Source organism: Carcharhinus amblyrhynchos, chromosome 21 (assembly GCF_965287045.1).
Source record: "Carcharhinus amblyrhynchos chromosome 21, sCarAmb.v2.hapA, whole genome shotgun sequence".
Lineage (NCBI taxonomy): Eukaryota > Metazoa > Chordata > Chondrichthyes > Carcharhiniformes > Carcharhinidae > Carcharhinus > Carcharhinus amblyrhynchos.
This window is the reverse complement of record NC_137344.1, coordinates 44,742,173-44,762,930: the sequence shown is the minus strand read 5'-3', so window position 1 is coordinate 44,762,930 and position 20,758 is coordinate 44,742,173.

Sequence of the window (20,758 nt, the reverse complement as noted above, 5' to 3'; positions counted from 1 at the left end):
GGGCTGAAGTTGGTTGGGCCTAAGACACTACCCTGAGGGACTCCTGCAGAGATATCCTGGAGCTGAGAAGATTGACCTTCAACCATCACAACCATCTTCCTTTGTACCAGATATGACTCTGACCAGTGAAGGGTTTTGCTCCTAATTCCCATTGACTTCAGTTTTGCCAGGGCTCCATGATGCCATACTCAGTCATAAGAACATAAGAAATAGGAGCAGGAGTAGGCCATCTAGCCCTTCGAGCCTGCCCCGCCATTCAATAAGATCATGGCTGATCTGTCGTGGCTCAGTTCCACATTGCCGCCCTCTCCCCATAACCCTTAATTCCCTCGCTTATCAAAAACCTATCAACCCGCATCTTAAAAATATTTAACCAAATGCTGCCTTGACGTCAAGGGCAGTCACTCTCACCTCACCTCTGGAATTCAACTCTTTTGTCAATATTTGAAAGAAGACGGTAATGAGCTGAGTGGCCCTTGTGGAATGCCTTTTTGCATTTTGACCATAAGAAGATATGTGTATTAAAGTCAGAAGCCACATATTCCTGTAACATTTTTGGGGATATTAAATATTAAATTAAATATTTGTTATCAAAAGAATAGAAAACTTACACAGTTAAATTAGTCTTACAGAACATGCCCTCAAAATAAGCAACCTATTCAGAAAACAATCCTTTATATTTAACTTCTACAATTCCACTAACATTATCGCAATGTAAAACCTTCCATTCTGCTGTGGAATACATTTTGCAACAAAACCGTGCTTTATGAAAAATACTTTTTTGGGCGGGCTGAAGACTGCTCCACTTTTTCTCTGTTTCCAGCACAGTGCAGTGCTCCAAGAGATTTTACATAGAAACAAAGACATAAAAACATAAATTTGACCATCCAGCCCTTCGAGCCTGCTCCACCATTCAGTATGTTCATGGCTGATCTTCCATAGCCATGCCCCACACAGCTCTCATATCTCTCCTTGAGCATTTTTTCCCTCTTTTGTCCTTATTCCATTGTTCTTATCCTTCTGTGAAACTTATTTTTCCCAGAATATAAATGTCTTTATGATGTCCCTACTGCCTCCACTTTTGGTAAAAATAAAATTTTATAACATTGCCTTATTTATTGATGAAATTTTCCAAGTTGTATACCCCATTTTATCTCCCTTTGTAATTCAACAACTGAACTTAACAACCTTCTTTATCTCCTAATGTAAATTTTAATTATGTCATATTTCAACTATGTCGTATTTTTCATAAACTTTTCCTAGCTGCAAACCCCTTTTCATTTTCCTTTGAAATTTAACAATTGAATGCAAGAAACATTCTTTACCTCCTAATGCAAAATTCTACCCATGACTTAACTGTAGAAAATTTGGCTTGGCGGTATTTACTTCAGGTCTATGGCTTTTACACCTAAACTCCTTTAATATCCTCAACCTTAAAGTCCGATTGTCATCAGTTTCATTAGATTACTCACACAAACACACACACAAGACAAATAATCCTGCTTCACAGAATAACACAATAAACCCCCAAAGTATTAAAAGTAATACCACCTCTCTTCACAACTATCATGTTATACAGTGCGCAGTAGATGATCTATGATTGTGGATTCCTTCTGTGTTGTCATGTGTCCTTTTTCCATCTGCACAAAGGGTCTAAATCCTCTGGGGATTCAAAGAACAAAGAACAATACAGCGCAGGAACAGCCCTTTGGCTGAACAAGCCTGTGCTGAAATGTGGTTTCTATCCTTCTGATTACCTCCTGTTCATGCATCTATCAAGAAACACCTTCAGCTAACATGTCTGCTTCCACCACCTCCACTGGCAATGTGCTCCAGGCACCACCTCCCTCTGTACGAAAAACTTGACAGACAAGGGAATTAAGGGTTATGGGGAGAAAGCGGGAAAGTGGAACTGAGCCACTTCAGATCAGCCATGGTCTTGTTGAATGGCGGGGCAGGCTCAAGGGGCTGGATGGCCTACACCTGCTCCTATTTCTTATGTTTTTATATTCTTATGTTCTTTCCCTGCACGTCTCCCCTAAACTTACCACCTCGAACCTCGAACCTGTGCCCTCTTGTAGTCGACCCTTCCACCCTGGGAAAAAGCCTTTGACTATGCACCCTATCCATCCGTCATAATTTTGCAGACTTCAATCAGGTTGCCCCTCAGCCTCTGTCTTTCCAACGAAAACAATCTGAGTTTATTCAACCTCTTCTCGTACCAGGCAACATCCTGGTAAACTTTCTTTGCTCTCTCCAAAGCTCGCATGTCCTTTGGGTGGTTGGAGAACCTACGCGATGAATATCCAGTGCAACATTATTTCTGTGTCCTGCTCAGTTATGGGCCTCACATAGAGGCTTCATCGACCAGGGTTGCAGTGATTAAGTGAGGTTATGCGTTTGTTTGGAAGGAATAGCAGCTTGTGTCTAAAATTGCAATAAGAATTTCAGCCAGAATCTGTCCCAGGGATAGGAAACAGACACCGCCGTAATTCTAAACAGAATGCGTTCATTCTCCAACCAAGTCGCTATCACCCTTTTGGGCCAGTCTCACACAATTGCTGCAGCTTTAAATTCTCTGTTCCAGACTGACAATATTTATTATTCATATATTATATAGCAATGCTAATTTGCATTAAGTAGTGGATTAGCAAAGTGATTATTTTACATTGTACGCAAAAGCTCCGGGAACAATTACTTTGTGACTAATGAGCCATAATAACTACAGCTGTAGTTGATTAAATGAAATATTTATAATGTATCCGTTAGGTTCTCTCCCAGAGAAATTTAAAAAATGTGAAAAAAAGCATCAGCGAGAACTCGATGTCTTGTTTGGTCTGGAGCGATCTTACGCGGTAGAGTACTTGCAAACCAACGCAGGTTAGAAAGATTAAGATTAATCACAGACTTCATTGGGGAAGTTCTCTGTTTCTATTGGGTGTGCCAAGTGGTGAAGTTAGCCTTGGGTGGCCGAATAAAACAAGATTTATCACACTCCACCTGAGTTCCTTTTCCACCAAGAAGTGATTCAGCGTGTCATCTAACCGCTGTCAGCTCATAAACCAATTTACAGAAACTGGTGGGACGCACACTGACCCCTGAAAACCACTTCCTCAGCAGGGGCTCCCAGAAACACAGAGAGCTTCCCTCCAGTGGTTAGCACTGCTGCCTCACGGCCCCAGGGACCTGGGTTCAATTCCCGGCTTGGCTAACTGTCTCTGTGGAGTCTGCACTTTCTCCCCGTGTTTGCGTGGGTTTCCTCCTGGCGCTCTGGTTTCCTCCCACAGTCTGAAAGATGAGCTGGTTAAGTGCATTGGCCATGCTAAATTCTCCCTCAGTGTACCCGAACAGGCGCCAGAGTGTGACAGCTGAGGGATTTTCACAGCAACTTCTTTGCAATGTTAATTTAAGCCTACTTGTGACACCAATGAATAAACCTAAACTTAAATGCGAGCACTAACTCATAAACGCAACCTCAGTATCCTCTTGAGCAATCAATCGTTGTGTTTTGATGTTTTTTCCTATTTCAACTTTGATTTGCTCAGACAAAGTAATCACTTGCCCAGAGTTACTCCAGGAGTGTGGCCACCACTTCATGTGTGACCGTTGATGGTTGAGTGTGAATGATGTAAAGCTTATTCTAGCTGTAAATAGGGGCAGATTTGCAAGAAGTTGAATCTCTTTAAAGGTTTTAGTTATTGATTCATGGGGCAAGGCCACTGTTGGCAAGTGATTTGATCTGTCACATGTGCTGGGACACAATGAAAAGTATTGTTCCTTCTACACTAAACATACTGTTCATAGAGTACATAGAGAGGAGGAAAGGAGACAGTGCTTTATATAGTATTGCAGTTGCAGGTAGGATGAAGAGAAAGATCAAGTTAATATATGATGGGACCACTCAGAAGACTGATGGCAGCAGAGAAGAAGCTGGTCTTGAGTTGGCTGGTACACAATCTCAGACTTTTGAATCTTTTGCTCGACAGAAGGTAGAAGAGTTAATGCCCGAGGTACGTGAGGTCCTTAATTATGTTGGCTGCTTTTCCAAGTCAATGGGTGGGATTTTACCATCTCGCTTGAGTGAGGCTCGTCAAATCTTGCCCGAGGCCAACAGAGAATTCTGTTTTGCGAGCCTTGCCGGCTCCAGTTCTGGGGCGGGCGAGGTGGTAAAATTCCAGCCAATGGATGCGATTGCATGGTCTGCGTGACGGACTGGGCTCACAACCTTTTGTAGTTTCTTGTGGTCTCAGATCAGCAGTCATCCCAAGCTGTGATACATTTGGAAAGGATGTTTCTATGATGCACCTGTAAATTGTGTAAGTGTCTAAGTACCAGTTGCCCTGATAAAGTCGTGATTTCTTGTCTGTTGCTCCTTTACTTGTTTGTGGTAGTTCCTCACAACTGTGTGATGCTGGGCCATTTCAGAGTCCACCTCGTTGAAGGGGGCTAGGAATCACACACATGCGAGATTGCAGCTAAAGGTACTAACCCTAGAATCTCTACAGTACAGAAAGAGGCCATTCGGCCCATCGAGTCTGCACTAACCACAATCCCACCCAGGCCCTACCCCCATATCTCTACACATTTACCCACTAATCCCTCTAACCTATGCATCTCAGGACACTAAAGGCAATTTTAGCATGGCAAGCCCACCTAACCTGCACATCTTTGGACCGTGGGAGGAAATCGGAGCACCCTGAGTAAACCCATGCAGACACGAGGCAAACTCCACACAGACAGTGACCCAAGCCAGGAATTGAACCCAGGTCCCTGGAGCTGTGAAGCAGCAGTGCTAATCACTGTGCTACCGTGCCACCCATAAAATACTTCGCTAAAATACAACTAGTTGGGTTTTGTTTTAAACAACAACCGGACAGAATCCTTTCCAGATTTATTTAACGAGAATTCAGATTCTCTAACTATGGTGTTGGGGTTTGAACTCGATTTTCCCTGATAATCGCCATGCTACTGTGCCCATCCTGGGTCCTGGCTTAGACCCACAGGCACACTGGAGGTCAGGATCTGCTGAGGACTGGACCCCAGTTGAGTCTGGGAGGAAATAGGGATTACTTTATTCAACAAATATCACGTACTAACCTCTGTTGACCTTGTCTGAGCAGCGCTTAAGAAAGCAAAGTGAATGATACATGAGTGTTTCAGATCATTCATCCCTGCTTCTACCATCTGTGGATAGCTCGCTGCTGTCTCTATTAGCAGAAGGGCAAAACTCATTTGATCTGCCAGTGATTATTAGTAGTAGGTGAAAAGGAATGAGGAATAGTTGGGGTTTTATTGGGAGTTTCATTAATCACATCTTACTGTGGATCTACAGTTTGACGAAACAGAAACGGCAATAATTTCCTGTTCTGTTTTGGTGCGGATTTGGTCTGTAATCTGTTTGTCCTTGACGTTAAGAATGACTTGGGCTTTTTAAGCCAAAGAAGATGTGGCATTCTCTGCTTCTTGGGATTATCAGCTTGTCCTGAAAGTAACTGAGTACTTTTCAAAATGGATTTTAATCCCAAAACCTCTTCTATCCTGTGATGGTGATTAAGGGAATGAGTCGTGAAGCAGACAGAAAAAAACTAGGTTCTTTACAACACCTCAGAAATGCTTCCCTTGCCCTTGGAGGCACTCCTCAATATGGAATTAGCTGCATGAGATTAGGGTTTAGATTGTTTCAATAAAGTAGGCCATGATTTGACTATAATGTGAAAGTCATTCTCTTCAGTTAAAAGTAAAGGAATTACAACACAGAAATGTTTGTTTATTTAACAAAGAACAACACAGCACAGGAAACAGGCCCTTCGGCCCAACGAGCCCGTGCCGCCATTTTAACATTATGAGTCCCCCCTCCACCCATGACCCTTGTCTATGCTTATGGCATTCCACATTGAGGGGAGACTAATTTAGGGACAATTTGTTACACCAATCAGCCTAACAGCACATCTTTGGGGTGTGGGAGGAAACCGGAGAAAACCCACGCAAGCACGGGGAGAATGCGCAAACTCCCGCAGACACTGGCCCAAATCCATGTATCTGCACAGCAAACAGTGATAGTCACTGAGCTGTCGTGCTGCCCAGCATCTGGTCCAGTTTAAGTGTACATGAAGCACGAGGCTACTCTCAAAACATCCAAGAGCAGCCCTCGTACGACCCATCGCGTGTACGCCCCTTGTTGGACAACAAGGTGGACTGAAGCACCTGTGGATTAAAAGAGAAAAACATCAATACCATGCATTTATCAGTGTCACACGTTGGCTTACATTAACACTGCAAATGAAGATGAAGTGAAAATCCCCTAGTCGCCACACTCCAGTACCTGTTTGGGTGCACTGAGGGAGAATTTAACATGGCCAATGCACCTAACTCTTTTGGACTGTAGGAGGAAACCGAACCACCCAAAGGAAGCCCACGCAGACACGGGGAGAAAGTGCAGACTCCGCACAGACAGTGACCCAAGCCGGGAATCGAATCTGTGTCCCTGGCATCGTGAGGCAGTAACTGTGAGGCTAACCGCTGTGCCACTGTGTCCCTTAGGTAAAGTTGCATTGCAGCCACATTCCTCTGGGAAGTATAAGGAACCAGCCACCACTGACGTGTCAATGAGAGCATTTTACATCAGTACAGGTTGTTATGGACGCGAGGTTTTAAAAGATGGTTTGTTTTTGACTGGCTCTTTTAATTCAATAGAAAACAGGAAACCCTGGAAAAGGGGAATGGTATGAAATTGTATTGGACTCTGCCTGGCAACAGACCAGGTGATGCTTACCATGGACACAGGGGACCCAGGTCAAAACCTATTGAAACACAAGTGCCATATTTCACATTTGAACACAAGGAGAGAGAAAGACAACCATCCTTGATTTAAAAGATCCAGAGGTCTGAAATTAAAAACAGAAAGTGCTGGAAAAACTCAGCAGGTCGGAAAGTTTCTGTGGTGAGAGAAGGAGAGCTAGTAGTTTTGAGTCCAAGATGACTCTTCTTGGGAAGCTGTTCTTGCTTTACAGATGCCCAGGAAGTCTGATTATAAAATACCCTGGACACAGAGGCTGAGGGAGACAGTCCAAGAGAGAAAGACAGGAACTGCTGTGGTTAGCAGGAGGCGAAAAAGGCTGTTGTCCTCTGTCAGCCTCCAGACAGAATGTAGTGGGAAGACATTTCCTGGTTGAAAAGCTGGAACCTTGAAGGTTGGTCCTGGCATGGCGAGGGAAGGAATCACCAGGGTGAACCATGCTGATGGAGGTCGACTTGAAATTTTGTGGAAAACTGAAGGAAAGGACACTCACTGGATATTACAACCCAGTAAGAAAGGGAGGAGTGAGCCCATTAGAGTATGGGAGTAACTCTGGATTATTTCTTGTAAGGACTGCATTTCTGAGGAGTGTGCTACAAAATATAAATATGATGTTGGGTTTTAGGTCATGTTAAAATGCTATTAACGATATATCTTTTCCTTAGTTTAGAGTATTAGCTAGCTAGTAAATAATGTCTAGTCGATGTTTAGTTTGTTCATCCATTGTCACCATAGCCTTAGGAGGGCCTTTGATCTCATCTCCCTTCCTCTCTTCAAGAAAGACTCAAAGAAAGACTTTCTTCAAATCTCCCTCAAGTCTCCATGCTATTTACCCATCCGATTCTTTTTCTTTCTCTTCTCTCAGTTTCTCCAATTGTTGCTGGGGCCAAGGTGGGACAGTGGTTAGCACTGCTGCCCCACAGGACCAGGGATCTGGGTTCAAATCTCTGCTTGAGTCTGTACGAAGTCTACACGTTCTCCCTGTGTCTAAGTGGGTTTCCTCCGGGTGCTCTGGTTTCATCCCACAGTCCGAAAGATGTGCTGGTTAGGTGCAGCGGCTGTGCTAAATTCTCCCTTAGCATACCCGGACCAGCGCTACAGTGTGGCGACTTTAGGATTTTCACAGTAACCTCATTGCAGTGTCAGTGTAAGCCTACTTGTGTCACTAATAAATAAACTTCATTTCCAATGTCTGTGCTTTGGTCTCTCTTTGTCTCTGACCGTACATAGTTACTCTTCTGATCCCTTGAACTTCTTCTCTTTACCTAACCCTCTCTGTTCATCCAGTTACAGAAAAAGCCTTAATACTTGAAATCCTTACAGCGGGTTCCTTACTGGGACTTCAGATCTTTTTTTAAAGCTTTATCGGTCTCAGTGGGAATTGTAACTAGGTTGACTGATCAAGGCACACATTAATACATAGAAAGCAGCAAGTGGAAACTTTAAATGGTATGGAAATATTCTTAACACCTCATGAAAGGAATGAAGGTTTGACCATTGGTGGCTCTCCTGATGTTAAGGCCTTGATTTGTAATCTGCATTTGCCATGCAATGTGCCATTAGAATGCTTGGCTAAACAACAATCACTATCAGTTATCTTACACTATTATGTATGACCATAACAATCAATGATTTTACACTATCTTCCATTGGTGGAAAGGACAATATTGGGGTTTGTTAGCCATGTTTCCTGCCATTATTGTTAACCTACATTTGTCCCTGCCTTGCTGTAAATTAAGCTCAAAAGTGAACTAATGCAAATATTTCAGAAGCATAACAATAGACTACAAAACCACACCAGCAACAACCTTTGGACCATTTTTTAAAATACGGTAAAATATCCTTTGTGGGAAGATTATCAGACACAGTAGGACACCGAATCATATAAGGAGACGTTAGGACAGGTGACCAAAGGGGAAAGTTTTAAGGAAAGTTAAAATAGGAAAGAGAACAAAGGTTGGAGGATCCAGGCAGCTGAAGGAGAGGACATCACTGGCATATTCAAGGTATTATCACTGGACTAATAAACCAGAGACTCATGGTAATGTTTAAATTCCAAAGAAATCCCACAACACCAGTTTAAAGTCCAAACAGGTTTATTTGTAGCAAAAGCCTCAAGCTTTCAGGACAGCCTGTCCCTTCATCAGGTGGCTGGGAGTCCTCTAACTTTTGCTACAAATAAACCTGTTTGGACTTTAAACTGGTGTTGTGGGATTTCTTTGTGTTTTACTCCAGTCCAACACTGGTATCGCCACATCATGTTCAAATCCCACCAGGACAGCTGGAGAAATTTGAATTCAACAAAAATCTGACCATGATCAGGAAACCGTTGTCGATTGTTGTCAAACTCCATCTGGTTCACTAATATCCTTTAGGGAAGGAAATCTGCCATTTTTACCAGGTCTGGCCTACATGTGAATCCAGATCCACAATAATGTGGTCAACTCTTAAAATGCCCTCTGAAATGGCCTAGAAAACTGCTCAGTTCAAGGGTAATGAGGGATGGACAATAAATGCTGGCCCAGTCAGTGGCCATGAATACATTTTAAAATAAATTACTATGAACTTGAGAACCAGGAGCAGGAGATATGACCCTTGGTAAATAAAGGAAGATTTGTATTTATAGAATACCTTTCATGACTTCAGGATGTTCCAAAGTGCTTTACAGTCAATGAAGTATTTTCAAAGAGCAATCGCTGTCGTAACGCAGGAAACACATCAAAAAAATGATAGACAATTCCAAGTCGTCGTACCCTTTGTGTGATTTTTCTTTTGAAGATCTGTTTTGCTGTGAAACTGAATGGATCTCAAACTGTCATAATGGAAAATCACCTTTTTAAAACAATCTATTTTGAAATGTAGGTGACGCTGCCAGTGTCAATTCTTATTTTCATTTATACCCTATTGCCCCTGAGAAGGTGGAAAAGTGTGGGGGGCGTGGGAGGGGGTTGGGAGCAATGTCTTTGCTACAGTCCCCACGGTGGGAGAATTTCAGGATATAGCCCCAGCATAATGTTCACTGGTGGTTACAAAGCAGAGGAGTGTGTGTGTGTGTGTGTGTGTGTGTGTGTGGGTGGGTGTGCGGGGAGGGGGTGCACAGTGACACAGTGGTTAGCAATGCTCCCTCACTGCACCAGGGATCCGGGTTTGATTCCGGCTTTGGATGACTGTGTGGAGTTTGCACATTCTCCCCACATCTAAGAACATAAGAACATAAGAAATAGGAGCAGGAGTAGGCCATCCAGCCCTTCGAGCCTGCCCCGCCATTCAATAAGATCATGGCTGATCTGTCGCTGCTCAGTTCCACTTTCCCGCCCTCTCCCCATAACCCTTAATCCCCTCTCCTATCAAAAACCCATCAACCCGCGTCTTAAAAATATTTAGCGAGGCAGCCTCCACCACTTCAACGGGCAGAGAATTCCAGAGATTCACCACCCTTTGAGTGAAGAAGTTCTTCCTCAACTCCGTTCTAAACCGCCCCCCTTTTATCTTGAGGCTGTGCCCCCTAGTCCTACTGTCTTTTTTGAGCGGGAAGAGTCTTTCCACCTCTATCCTATCCATCCCATTCATCATCTTATACGTCTCAATGAGATCTCCTCTCATTCTTCTAAACTCTAACGAGTACAAGCCCAGTTTATTCAGCCTCTCCTCATAGCTCAACCCCCTCAACTCCGGTATCAGCCTAGTAAACCTCCTCTGCACTCCCTCCAAGGCCAAAATATCTTTGCGCAGGTGCGGCGCCCAAAAATGCACACAGTACTCCAGTTGCGGCCTCACCAATGCCCTATACAGCTGCAGCAAGACCTCCCTACTTTTATATTCAATCCCCTTCGCTATGAAGGCCAGCATCCCATTCGCCTTCCTGACCACCTGCTGCACCTGCAGGCTGGGTTTTTGCGACTCATGCACAAGGACCCCGAGGTCCCTCTGCACCGTCGCCTGCTGCAGTTTTTCGCCCCGTAAGTAATAGTCCTTCTGCGTGGGTTTCCTCTGAGTGCTCCCCACACAGTGTGTAGGTTAGGCGGATTACAGATGATAAATGCCTGGTGGGGTTACGGGGAAAGGGCACTGGGCTAGGCCTGGGTAAGGTGCTCATTCGAACAACAAGTGTAGACACCGTGGGCCAAATGGCCTCCTTCTGCATTGTAGAGGTTCTATAATCAAGATCGGGAACGCTTTGGCAACAAGAGGTGATGGGGGTGGTTGCGGGGGGGTGGGGGGGGGGGCGGTGGGATGCAGCAGCCAATGGTGTCATGTCCCTTTGGGAATATCACATGATCGGAGAAATGATGTGTGCGAGGAAGTTCATAGACAGGGTTGAACTTGATGTATGCAAATGTTCAACAGATGGTTGGAGGGGGGGAGGTGGGAATTGATGAGGTTATGTCATCAACTCAAGGTGAAACACACAGCAGCCTATCCGTGTGATGTCTCCCTCCAACCGGAATATCGGAACCTGATACCCGGAAACAACTCACTCCCATCCATTAGCTCCGTCTACACTTCCTGCTGTCTCGGAAAAGCAGCCAGCATAATCAAGGGCCCCATGCACGCCGGACATTCTCTCTTCCACCTTCCCCCGTCGAGAAAAAGATGCAAAAGTCTGAAGTCTCGTACCGACCGAATCAAGAACAGCTTCTTCCCTGCTGCTGCCAGCAGATTTTTGAATTGACCGACCTTACATTAACCTTTCTCTCCACCCTAGCTATGACTGTAACACCACCTTGGAAACATGGAACAGGACAGCACAGTACAGGCCCTTCGGCCCTCGATGTTGTGCCGAGCTACGTCCGGACCCAAGATCAAGCTATCCCACTCCCTATCACTCTGGAACATTCTGCACTCTCCCGTTTCCTTCTCTATGAACGGTATGCTTTGTCTGTATCTGGCGCGCAATACATGTGTACCAATACATGTGATGATAATAAATCAAATCAGATCAAATCATAAATCTCGTGCTGAGTGCAGTGTCAGCACCCAGTCCCGCTGAGAGTGAGCACTCTCCAGGTAATAGTTCCTGGAACTGAATCTGCCCGAAGGGCTTTGCATTAAAGTTGACAATCTTTGCTGCCCAACTTGCTTTGACAAGGGCAGGGAGTGCAAGAGCTGGGAGTGGAATTTTGCCACCCCTGGTGGTTGATTTTGAAATTGCAACCTGCTGTTCTCTGCTGGGTCCCAGCCTGTACCACTCCCTGTGTCTCTCCTGATTTGGCTGCTGTCATTCTCGTTCCCTTCCTATTCACGAGGGTGCCCTTGACTTGACAAACTTTTCAATTTACGCATCAACACCTCAAAACAAAACAAAAAACAAGTCTGTGGGCTTTCTGCAATTGGATTAGTGAGAAATAATAATATGAATCTTTCCTGCCTTTGGGGGTAATTTTAATTTTGTGTGTCGGTGCAGAATGAATGATCGTGAATCAGCAGGCCCCTGTTAAATCTCTCCTGATTTTTTTTATTCCCGTTAAGGTCAATGGAAACAAAAATTGAGAGAAATGAACAGGGTGGCAAATTGCTATCATCCGCTTTTTTTTAAACACTGTGGCGCAAGGTTTAAATTACCTCTGTGTTTTCAGCTGCATGAAATAGGGGTTTAATTTAGAGTACTTCATGACCTGAATTTAAAATAGTTCTTGTATTTCTTTAATCGATGTGGTTTTATTTGGAGGTCGCAGGGGAGAGGTTTAAAACAAGCGTTTTCCTGCAGCTTTTCCCACCACTGCCTTTGTGGCCTATTGCGACTAATTTGTAGTAAAATCTTTTTGAATTTCGGAGCTAAGTCGATTCTGTATTTCGGGCAAATGAGGAAATTAAGGCGACCGAGGTATGTTGAAGTGTCCAAAAGTGTTAAAAAAGTTCCCTCTGCTGATAAACTGGTTGCTGCTCACTCCACTCTCTTCAAAGTTGATTAAGTGAAACCTTATTTGTTACATAGAACATAGAACACTACAGCACAAACAGGCCCTTCGGCCCACAAGTTGCGCCGATCATATCCATACCTACCAGGCCTAGAACTATCTGTAACTCCCAATCCCATTAAATCCCACGTACTCATCCAGAAGTCTCTTAAAAGATCCCAGCGAGTTCGCCTCCACCACCGACGGCAGCTGATTTCACTCACTCGCCACCCTCTGAGTGAAAAACTTACCCCTGACATCTCTTCTGTACTTGCTTCCCAGCACCTTAAACCTGTGTCCTCTCGTAGCAACCATTTCAGCCCTGGGAAATAGCCTCCGAGAATCCACCCTATCTATCCCTCTCAACATTTTATAACCCTTTATCAGGTCGCCTCTCAACCTTTGTCTCTCCAGGGAGAAGAGACCGAGCTCCCTCAGCCTATCTTCATAAGGCATGCCACCCAATTCAGGCAACATCCTTGTAAATCTCCTCTGCACCCTCTCAATAGCTTCCACATCCTCCCTGTAGTGAGGCGACCAGAACTGCGCACAGTACTCCAAGTGGGGTCTGACAAGGGTCTTATAAAGTTGCAGCATTACCTCCCGACTCCTAAACTCAATCCCTCGATTAATGAAGGCCAGTACACCGTACGTGAACAAGCTGTGTGGGTTCCAGCTGCAGTATGTTATATACGAATCCCTACAGTATCAGTAAGTATGGTGGGATGGGAGGGAGAAGAGGGAATGGAGTGGAATGGAACAATAAACACGTGTACTCCCAAACTCTGAGATAAAATATTGCTGGAATCTGAAACAAAGACAGAAACTGCTGGAGAAACTGGGCAGGTTTGAAACATTGGTTCTATTCTCTCTCCACAGGTGCTTTCAGACCTGCTGAGCTCCTCCAGCATGTTGCGTTTTTACTCATAAGCTCAGCAGGTCTGGCAGCGTCCGCGGGGAAGGAAACAGTTAATGGGCGGGGTTTTGGGACGGAACATCCCACCCAAGGTCACCGGATCTTTCCATGGTCCGCCCTTTGCCCGTGGTGGGCGGGACGAGAAAATTCACCCCCCACCCCCCCCGTGGTTTGGACCTAAATGACCCCTCTGTGCGTAAATCTGACCTTCACATTTATGAGTTCTCAGGAATGTGAATGTGACATGCACCATTAAGCAGAACTCAAAGGGGGAAGATCCCATGGAAGTGACCATGCACGTTAACTGAATGTTGGTGCTGTGTTGCTTCTTCCCCAGGTTGTGAAAATTGTACCCTTAAATTTTCTGACTCTCAGAATGGGAGAATGTTCTCCGAAGCAGGAATACACTGAGGTGGTTGTCAAAGCACAACTTGTTAATGTCACCTGAAGCTGTCATTCCCCTGAATGGCACATTTCAGCCTGTGCTTTTCTGTGTAACAGTCAGTGCCCCGCGCTTTTAACCCACTCTCAGATTTTCTTGTCATGGTAGACATGACGGAACTGAAGGCCACTGCATCCTGAAATGATACCGGAGTGTTCGGCCTGAACTGTAATTAGGTCAGATTATATTTCACTGCGTGTGAAATGTGTGCACAGGATTGCTTCCCTATTTAAGTTAGAAAGTTAAACAGCATTGTGCAAGCATATTAAAAAATGTGCCTGCGCATAGCTTTGGAAATGTACTTAAAATATACAGCATAAAATGAGGCCATTCAGTCCACCATTCTTGTGCCTGCTCTTTGAGAGAGCTATCTCCTGCTCATCCGTTCTTTCCCAATAGCCCTACAAATATTAAAAATATTCAACCAAAAAAAATGAAGACAGCATAACTACGGATAGTTACCATGGAGGTGACTGATCAGGGCCATCACCTTTGCAAAAAGCAAATCAGAAGCATCTTTGTTTGGTCTCGACTCCTAGTAACATTCCCCAATGCAATGCCCTCTGCTTGCATTGGAGGCCAGGCCCAAAGCCTTGGAGACCCAACTGACATGAGTAAAAATAGAATGATTTGAAACGAAGCCTATTGAGAGTTAAACGACTGTAATAATCTCACCGAGGCCAGACTTCCGTTTACCAATCACCCACTTACTTACGGTGTGTTCAAACTGGCGTTCAGTGGCTGCACAGCACAGGTCAGTCCTGAGTCTATCGACTGCTGGCCTAGGTGGAGCCTGTTCTCTTTGAAACCCCCTCGCCCGCTGGTCCTTCTCTATTGGGCAAGCCTCCTAAGAGGAGAGCTCATGTTGTACGGGGGGGGGGGGGGGGGGGGGGGGGGTGGCCACAGGGAAATCTATTGACGATCCCCCTTGGCCGCCATCACAGCAGCGAACAACTCACCTCCCACACCCAAATTAGCCGCTGACCCCTTGTCCCACCTCTATTAAAATGACACTGGGCGTGTTTGAGGTGGGTTGGATTCTGTTTCAAATTTTTTTGAATTTTAATCTCAAACCTGATGCCAATCTACCTGGTTTTTGGTGGTGGAGATTCAGATTACCGGATGATGAGATGCTGAGGTGCATGAATTGCAAAAGGCTAATATGCAGCTACAGTTAGTGATTGGGGAAGCTAATATATTGTTATCGTTTATTGTGAAGCGAATTGAATACAAAAGTTGGGAGGCTATCTAGGGCATTGGTAAGACCACAGGGGCGATTTTACCATCTTTTTCTCAGTGGAATTGAAACTGGGAGAGTTTCAGATACACCGTCCCATACACCCCCATACACACTCTGCCTGCAAAAATATCAGCAAGACTGTTGCTTGTTGCAGAAGCCTGTGGGCGAGGTGTATTGCCCCGAGAGCCTGCTGAGGGAGGTAGTGCACATGTGCAGGTCTCTGATGCTGCCCCTGCTGGTGAAGCTGCCTGAAGCACCCCCCCCCAACCCCTGCAATCATGGGGGCCCGCGGCCTGAGATAAAATCCCTGCTGACCACCCCCCCCCAACCACCCAGAACGATCGTGGACCCCTCCTCCCCCCGCTGATCATGGACTTGATCCTTGCAGAGTGGCAGCGGACCCGCACTCTCCCCATAAGCCCCTCCCCTACATTAGCCTCTCCTCCATTGGCCCTACCCTCACTGGCCCCTCCCCTCACTGGCCCCACCCCCATTGGCCCCACCCCCATGGACTGTCCAGTGGGCATTGCCCAAGAGGGACCCCTCCCTTGTCCTCAGCCTCCCCAGGGAGCCTCAATAGCCCCTGGTTCCACTGGTGAGGCCAACTTGGCTGCTCCCTGTTGAAGGGAGAATGTCTATTCCTGGCGAGAACCTTCCATGGCGAGTTATAAAGGAGGGCCAGGCCTGGATGATTGAGCGCCAGGCTCGCTAAGCAGATGTAAAACAGAATTAAAATAAATTTCCAGCTATTAACCTATCTCTTGTCCATGTGCTGGAATTCTGGTGCTTGGAAAATGGCGCTGGTTACATAAACCAGTGCCAGTCGTGCTCAGCACTTTACCCCTGACTTTACCACCACATCATGCCCAGAAACAGATACAACATGATGGTAAAATCACCCTGCACGACTGGAGTACTGTGTACAGTGTTAGTCTCCTTCTTTAGGGGAAAATTTAAATATGTTGGAAGCAGTGTAGAGGCTTACTGGACAAATATCTGGAAGGGGCGTGTTGTCTTATGAGGGAAGGTTAGACAGGCTAGACTTGTATCCACTGGGGGTTAGAAGAATGAGAGGCGATTTTATTGAAACATGTAAGATGCTGACGGGTCTTGACAGGGTGGACGTGGAGAGGATGTTTCTTCTCGTGGGAGTCTTTGAATATTTTTAAGGCAGTACAGATAGATTCTTGCTAAGCAAGAGGGTGAAAGGTTATTAGGGGGAAGGCAGGCATGTGGGGCTGAGGTTACAATGGGATCAGCCATGATCTTATTGAATGGTGATGGATCGGGGTCGACAGGCTGAGTGGCCTACTCTTGCTCCTAATCCATACGTTCTTAAGTATGAGCTCCATCAGACCTGGGAGAGATTGGAGACTGGGGATAGCAAGGACGTTTTCAGAGAAAGGATCCGGGGAAACAAAGAGGAGGTCTGTGATAGGCTAGAAGACGGGAATGATTAAATTACATATTGACATTTTTATTTTATTGTCACAAGTAGGCTTACATTAACACTGCAATGAAGTTACTGTGAAAATCCCCCGGTTGCCACACTCTGGCGTTCGGATACACTGAGGGAGAATTTAGCACGGCCAGTGCACCCTAACCAGCACGTCTTTCAGACTGTGGGGGGAAACCAGAGCACCTGGAGGAAACCCACACAGACACTGGGAGAATATGCAGACTCCGCGCAGACAGTGACCTAAGCTGGGAATTGAACCCAGGTTCCTGGCGCTGTGTCACCCACGTTAACACAGGGAACAATTTTTGCTTCCTGCTCTTGAGATTGCACATCCTTGTCCATGATTTTCCATGTATTAATTTAAGTACATAGAAAACCAGCAGCTATCCAGAATGTCACCAGGAATGCTGAATGAGGAAATTTACCTTCCTGGAATGGGAAAGAACTTTGAACCAAAGGACATCGATACTCATAAATATTAAAAAAACATAGAAAACATGTGGAATTGGATGTCAATTGGGATCTGGAAGCTGAGGGACATTAAGGGTCCATGCATGACCCTCCACCAGAACTTTCATTGTTATCTCCGCTGTATATTTCTAAAGCAATGGATTAATGGGTGGCATGGTGGCACAGTGGTTAGCACCGCTGCCTCACAATGCCAGGGACCCGGCTTCAATTCCGGCCTCAGGTCACCGTCTGTGTGGAGTTTGCACATTCTCCCCGTGTCTGCATGGGTTTCCTCAGGTGCGCCGGTTTCCTCCCACAGTCCAAAGATGCGTGGGTTAGGTTGATTAGCCATGCTAAATCGACCCTGGTGTCAGGGGAATTAGCAGGGTAAATATGTGGGATTACAGGAATAGGGATTGTGGTCGGTGCAGGCTCAATGGGCCGAATGGCCTCCTTCTGCACTATAGGGATTCTATGAGGATAAAGAGGCTGGTCATCCCTCAAGTGGAGTAAAGCTTTGTCAAACAGTCGGCCTGGAACTGAATACCATTATTAGAGTGTGGTAAACAAGCTTGAATGACAGAGAGCTTTGGGACTTTAACCAACAACCCCTTATGATATTGAAGATGGCGGGGCCACCACCTGTGCTGCCAGAGCTGTCTGCTAACAATTAAGCTGCATTATGTCTTAAATCCACGCCTCGAGCCGTGGATGATGAAATTTACAGGACATCATGATTCCATTAGGAACGCGGGCTGAGCCGGAAGAGATAAATGGGAATATTTTGAACTTGGAGAGAAAAAAATTGAGAATGAAAACCACCCGGAATATAGTTAAAAAGTGAAGTGTGGATGTCAAAAATGAAGGCGAGCAAAGATAAAGAGAGAGATGGACGGGGCTTGTAATCAATACCCTCTATAAATGCTTTCTCATCTGTCACACTCATTGCCCATTCAAAGATAACAAATCCTATTGACCTAAAAGGTCACCGATCTTTATTAGAATACTGAACAGTATGTTGCAACTGTACAAATGTCACATACATATCACATCACCGAATCGAGTATCACTGTCTATCACAAGTCAGTGCTGCAGACACCAAATGCTTTCTTACAATTATGATAAACTTGGCTTCAATTTGTGGCACAAGAATCTCAGGTTTTCCAAATAAAATTTAAGCAAAAATAATATTTCAATGGACTTGTATTGGATTCTGTAACTGTCTCTTGATTTATCCCTAAAATTGGGAACATTGTTGGTTTAGTTCTTAATTTATTTTATCTGTTACAGATTTTTAAATATGCATTGTGTAATTAATCTGGGGTGTCTGATAATGGAGACAACCAAATGAGATTTTGAGATGGGATATTCAGGGGTGGCACAGTGGTTAGTATTGATGCCTCACAGTGCCAGGGAGTCGGATTCAATTCCGGCCTCGGGTCACTGTCTGTGTGGAGTTTGCACATTCTCCCCGTGTCTGTGTGGGTTTCCTTTGGGTGCTCTGGTTTCCTCCCACAGTCCAAAGATATTGCGGGTTAGGTTAGGTTGGCTGTGCTAAATTGACCTTAGCGTCAGGGGGGTATTAGCAGGGTAAATGTATGGGATTACGGGAATAGGGCCAGGTTGGGATTGTGGTCAGCGCAGACTCGATGGCCTCTTTCTGCACTGTAGGGGTTCTAATCTACACAGGAACAGAGAGTGAAGTCTGTTAAGCATCACCGTTCGGGTTAGGTAATGTTTGCAGACTTTGGCATCATGGCTTTTTGTGATGGTTTAAACCCCTCGCACCACCTTGCTGTTTATTCAGCCATACACTTTATATATACTTATTGTTCATTTAATGGATGAGGAATAAATCATAGCAGGATTTATTCCTGATCCCTAATTGCCATTGATGAGGAAGTGGTGAGCTGCCTTCTTGAATCGCTGCAGTCCACGTGGTGTAGGTACACCCAAAGTGCCGTTTAGGAAGGGATTCCGGGATTTTGATCCAGTGAAAGAACGGCAATATATTTCCAAGTCAGGATGGCAAGTGACTTGGAGGGGAACCTCCAGGTGGTGGTGTCCTCTTGTATTTGCTGCCCTCATCCTTCTAGATGGGTTTGGGAGGTGCTGTCCATGGAGGCTTGGTGAGTTCCTGCAGTGCTTCTTGTAGATGGCACACACGGCTGCCAGTGTGTGTTGCTGGTGGAGGGAGTGAAGGTTTGTGGATGTGGTGCCAATCCAGTGAGCTGCTTTGTCCTGGATGGTGTCAGGTTTCTTGAGTGTTGTTGGAGCCACAGTCACCCAGGCAGGGGGAATGTACATCTGGCATATATGAGTGGGAAATGTCTGGAACAGTCAGTCCATTGATTATTTATTAATTGTTGACATAAATATTGTAAGGTCTGGGATTGCAGGATTTGTTAGCAACAGCTCATTAATTACATTCGAATATAGAAGATACTGAAAGAACACTTTTAAATGCATTTGGTGAGGTGAAGCAATGAGCAGTTTAATGTTAATTTGTCAAGGTCCTTTTATAAAATCTCCCTCTACTTTCAATAGCCAACTGTTGATTATCAATTATAGTCGACTCCACGGAGGAAGTGTGACGTGCAAAATTATTTGAATTCTACTTCAGACATGTGAGACAGTCCACACTGGGACTGAAAACAGACGACCCGAGAACGTTCTGCTTCCATTCTGGACTGATCTTGATCAAAGTCGAGAAATTGTGAACCAGTCTCTTGGGTTCAAGAATGGACCCACTACCAAGCTTTGTCCATCAGGCTTAAAACACGGTTTCATTAAAGGGAAGTCGTGTCTGACAAATTTACTGGAATTCTATGAGGATGTGTCTAGGGCGGTGGATAGAGGAGAGCCGGTGGATGTGGTCTTTCTGGATTTTCAGAAGGCGTTTGACAAGGTACCTCACAAGAGGTTATTGCAGAAGGTCAGGGGACATGGAGTTGGGGGTAGGGTGTTAGCGTGGATAGAGGATTGGTTGTCAAATAGGAGGCAGAGAGTGGGGGTCAATGGGTGCTATTCGGATTGGCGGTTGGTGACTAGTGGGGTGCCCCAGGGGTCGGTGCTGGGGCCTCAGCTATTTACCATTTATATAGATGATCTGGAGGAGGGAACCGAGTGCAGGGTGTCGAAATTTGCTGATGACACCAAGATTGGGGGAAAGGCAAATTGTGCGGAGGGTGTGGAAAGTCTGCAGAAGGATCTAGATAGGCTGGGCGAATGGGCCAGGAAATGGCAAATGGAATTTAATGTTGGCAAGTGTGAGGTGGTCCACTTTGGTAGGAAGAATGGTAGGAAGGACTATTACTTACGTGGCGAAAAACTGCAGCAGGCGACGGTGCAGAGGGACCTCGGGGTCCTTGTGCATGAGTCGCTAAAATCCAGCTTGCAGGTGCAGCAGGTGGTCAGGAAGGCGAATGGGATGCTGGCCTTCATAGCGAGGGGGATTGAATATAAAAGTAGGGAGGTCTTGCTGCAGCTGTATAGGGCATTGGTGAGGCCGCAGCTGGAGTACTGTGTGCAGTTTTGGGCGCCGCACCTGCGCAAGGA